This window comes from Gossypium hirsutum, unplaced genomic scaffold (assembly GCF_007990345.1).
Source record: "Gossypium hirsutum isolate 1008001.06 unplaced genomic scaffold, Gossypium_hirsutum_v2.1 scaffold_32, whole genome shotgun sequence".
Taxonomy (NCBI): Eukaryota; Viridiplantae; Streptophyta; class Magnoliopsida; order Malvales; family Malvaceae; genus Gossypium; species Gossypium hirsutum.
Genome location: NW_024402776.1, coordinates 62501 through 67500, shown reverse-complemented (window position 1 = coordinate 67500; position 5000 = coordinate 62501).

Here is a 5000-nt window from a genome sequence, read left to right as displayed (position 1 = left end):
GTGCCTGATGCTCCGGCGCGACCAAGGGCCCAAGGTGCCGGAGGCTCTTGTTCCGAATGGGGAGGGACCGGGATGATTCAAAAGGGGAAGGACCTGGGGGAGGGACCGGGACGACTCGTAGCATCATTTTCTATATTCCGTGATGGCTAACCGGAGCACCGTCGGGAACCTAACCGGCGATGGGGGCCACCGACGTCTGGGCATGAGATGGGCGTGGGCAGTGCCCTGGACAACCCCTGTTCGCTCAATATCACCTCCCCCCTAAAGAGCTAAAAAAACTTGGTCAATGTGCTACCAGGCAACATTCTTTTTTTTTTTGAAAAAAAATGACCACACGGGTCAACACAAATTTATTAAGAAACATCACAAATTACAGCATCATGGATCTCCAACGGATAATCCATTTCAAAAAAACAACTTTTTGCCTCACTCAACATTTTCCTACAAATTAAATGGGCTACATTATTACAAGACCGATCGGCCCAAATTAAAATGGCTGATTTAAAAATATGAAAGCTGCTGTGCACTCCTTAAGCCGTGCGCCTATGATGGTGACGTCATTGGCTAAATTATTTAGTCTGTTGACCAGCCCAACATAATCCGTCTCAAAGAGAATATGTTCTTTGATATTTAATTTTCGCGCCACGTTAATGCTTTCCTCAAAGGCCACGCATTCAGCCTCTTCCACCGACCGCCTGCCCACTTTAAAACCCCCACCGCCTCCTAAGACAAAGCCTTCTTCATCTCTTATTACCGACCCATACCCGATTCCGTTTTTCCCAACTGTAGCATCAAAATTTATTTTTATAAATCCTTTCGGAGGTTTAACCCACTTCTTGTCCACTATGTTTTGAGAGATTAATGGTTCATGCAGCATATTACATATCCGAAACTCCTTGCTCAAATTGCTAGCTCTTTCCCATATTAGCTGTGCATCTTCTTCTTTTCCCCTGAAAATGAAGTTATTTCTGTTATTCCAGCAGTTCCATAAAATTGTCATAAGGTCAGCCATGGCTCTCTTGTCAAGGACACGCATCACATCTTCCAACCAATCAATGCAATGAACATAAGTTTTAGAAATAAAGCTCCTGGACCATCCACCTATCGACAGAACTGCTCTCGATGTTGGACAGTCTCTTAAAGCATGTAGCAAAGTTTCGGTTTCGGCTCCACATCTTGGACACCCCTTGTTAAAGCCAGGTCTGATGGAAGAAATTTTCTCATTTGTCGGAAGAATCTCATGTCCCACTCGCCACGTAAATACCCGAATCTTCGGTAAAGTGTCGAGCTTCCATAACGCTTTCCAAAAACATCTGTGAGGGCCGTATCCCATTTCTTTCAACAGCAACCATGAGTAGGCTGACTTCGAAGTGAAACACCCGTGGGTATTATGAAACCAGATTATCTTGTCTTCCTGACCCACATCTCCAATCGGGATGTCGCAAATCTTGTCCCCCCAGTCCGGCCCATACACTTGCTTAACTTTATTCACATCCCAACTTCTATTATCCACGTGCCAAAGATCTTTCACACTCTTTACATTCGGGTTTAAAATATTGCTTATGACCACGTCCCCATTAAGACCTTCCATTCCCCAATTATCAGTCCAAATATTTATCTTCTCACCATTACCAACCTGCCACCCAAAGCCATCTTTAAAAACTTTCGCCGCTGCCGCAACGCTTGACCAAGTGAAAGACGCTTTGTCCACCTTTTTAGCATGGAAAATGTTTCCATCTGGGAAATATTTTGATGATAGCACTTTGAAACAAAGGGAATCTGTATTGTTTAGAAGTCTCCACACTTGACGCCCTAAGAGAGCAATGTTAAACAATCGAACGTCTCTAATTCCAAGGCCGTCCATACCTTTCGGTTTGCACAACGTTTTCCATGGGATCATCGTCCAAAATCTTCCTTTGTCCTTTCCCGCCCACCAAGTTCTGCTAAGCATGGCTTGAATGTCATCAATAACACCTTTGGGAGCCAAAAAGATTGACATAGCATACGTAGGGATAGATTGAAGAATAGCTTTAATGAAGACTTCTTTTCCCTCAAACGATAGCAACCTCTTTGTCCAGCTGTTAATCCTGCAAGACAGTTTGTTAGTAATCTCTTTGAAAGCCTCTATTTTCTTCTTACCAATAGGAATAGGAAGGCCAAGATAATTGTTTAATTTTTCCACCACCGTCATGCCTAGCAGATCACTAAAAAGTGTTCGTTGAGCTCTTGGAGTATTGGGACTAAACATGATCATTGACTAGTCAAAGTTTATTTCTTGACCTGAAATGTTAGAAAAAATATCAAGCATATTAACAAGACGTTCAATATCGCTCCTTTTATTCCTGACAAACAGAAGTGCATCATCAGCAAAGAACAGGTGATTTATTCTAGGGCCTTCCCTACTAGCCCGGATGCCTCTTAAGGTGTTATTCTCCTGTGCATGGATAAGCATTCTCGAAAATGCTTCCATACAAAATAAGACCAAATAAGGGGAGAGTGGATCCCCTTGACGGAGGCCCCTCTCAGGCACAAAAATATCAGATAGAATATTATTGCATTTGACCGTATAAGTAACCGAACGAACGCATTCCATAATTTTAGCTATCCACTTATCCGCAAAACCCATCTTCTTCATTACGTGTTCAATAAAATTCCACTCCACTCGGTCATATGCTTTACTCATGTCAAGCTTGACTACGAGTCCTTTATTAGGGTCGTTTTTAGAACTTTGAAGATAATAGAGGAGTTCATGCGCTATCAGAACATTATCATGTATCATCCTCCCTGGCACAAACGCGCTCTGATTTTGACTAATACAACTGGGCAGGGCAGCTTTTAGCCGATTAGCAAACACCTTAGAAATGATCTTGTAGACAAACCTGCAAAGGCTAATAGGGCGGAAATTAGTAAGCTCACAACGATTTTTAATTTTAGGAATTAAAATGATCATAGTTTCGTTAACACTAGAGATATGTTTGTTCCCGTTAAGAACTTCCAGACAGTAGCTAATAGTATCTTTTCCCACAATGTCCCAGTGATGCTTAAAAAAACTTCCCGATAACCCGTCAATTCCGGGGGCTTTATTGGGATCCATCTGCTTAATAGCCTAAAGAACCTCCTTCTCCGTTTAGTCCATACAAAGCCATTCATTTGTTTCCCTCGTCACACAGTCCTTAATAAAACCCATCTCCTGGGTATTAACATTTTGACCATTTGACCGAAACAGATTCACAAAATAATCTTTAGCCACCTTGTTTATATCCTTGCTGTTCGTCACCCACTGCCCTTCCGCGTTTTTGAGCTTCTCTATAATATTCTTTTTTAGCCAACCAGTGGCTTTAGCATGGAAATACCTAGTATTTCTATCTCCCTCCCTAAGCCAATTTGACCTAGACCTTTGTGCCCAGTAACTTTCCTCCCTAGCATAGAGAAAGTCAAGCCTTCTCCGAGTCTCCTTTAACGTGCGCCCACTTTCCTCTCTGCTAACAGAGTCAATGATCCAGTCTATATGTTTTTCAAGCTTTTGCATGTCCCTCTTCAAATTTCCATATTTTTTCTTCTGCCAAGGACCAAGAGCCGACCTAACTCTTTCGATCTTCTCCCCAAAGTCAGTAGCATCCCTGTTCCAAGCTCTTTCAATAACGTTTTTTGCTCCCACATCACCCGCCCAACAAACATCAAACTTGAAGCACAATCTTTTATCATTTGGATAATCCTTCGATTTTCGACCCCACAGGTCTAAGATAATAGCATCATGATCCGATTAGGTTTGTCTCACCACCTTGGTAGATATGAAAGGAAATTTTTCAGCCACTGAAACCGAGCTAATGAACCTATCGATTCTTTCCTTTATCAATCCCCCCCACTTCTATTATTAACCCATGTAAACCAACCACTGTTAGGTTTAATATCAACAAGAGCCAGTTCGTCCATAACCTCTTTAAACTCATTCATTTCCGCCCTCATACCCCTACGCCCATCTTCTTTCTCAGCATCGTTCAAAATAGCATTAAAATTTCCCCCGACAATCCACTCTTCCCTAACGGACTCTCCAACCCTCTGCAAAATATCCCATGAGCTGCTCCTAAGATTCGGGTTCGCATGCCCATAAAATCCCGTAACCCTTATATTTTTGTTGTTCTCCAATTTTACCAATGAATCAATGTGATGCTTAGTGTATTTTTGAATAGAGACATTCATCCCATCCCTCCACATCAGTGCAAGACCCCCACTCCGTCCTTCAGAATTAACCGCTAACCCATTCTACATCCTACATTTGTTTTGGACCCTACGAAAATCATTGGCAGACATTTTTGTCTCGCTAAGAAAGATGAGATCAGGATTATTAGCTGTGAGAAGTTGTTTTAACTCCCTTAGCTTTGGGGTTCCCCAAACCGCGACAATTCCAGCACATAAACTTCATTTACAAACGACAACTCACGAGACTGCTACCTTAAACGAGTGCCAGAGAGACTGATCAACACTTTTCTCTTGTCGCCTCCCCCAACCTCGACAAGAAACACCCCAAGAATAGAGAAAAACAGAACCCCGAAAACCGCCACCAGGAACAGAGCAAAGAAACAGTCCAAGAACCTGCAAAAACACAGCAAAATAACAACAGCCAGGAACACCCCGACTCAAGCTACGAACAAACACCCCCCATCAAACCCCCATCCCCGAACATCAAGAAAAGGAAAACTTGCAAGAAAGTACCAGAAAATTGCAACCTAACACCAGCAGTCCAAGAAAACCCAGAAAACCTAATAGCTACTGTAACAAAAACAACTAAATCGAACAAATAGGGAAAATCATTAAAACTTATCCTCCGTATTCATATTATGCCTGTTAAACCATAAAAAAAACCCTCAGATTGAATAACGTTGAAAAGTCAAAGAAAATAAGAAATACCACCAGTGAAATACGTGCAAGACGAAACAATCCATGCAAGATACATGCAAGACCCATGCAACCTACTGAACATAAAGAAAATCAATAAAATA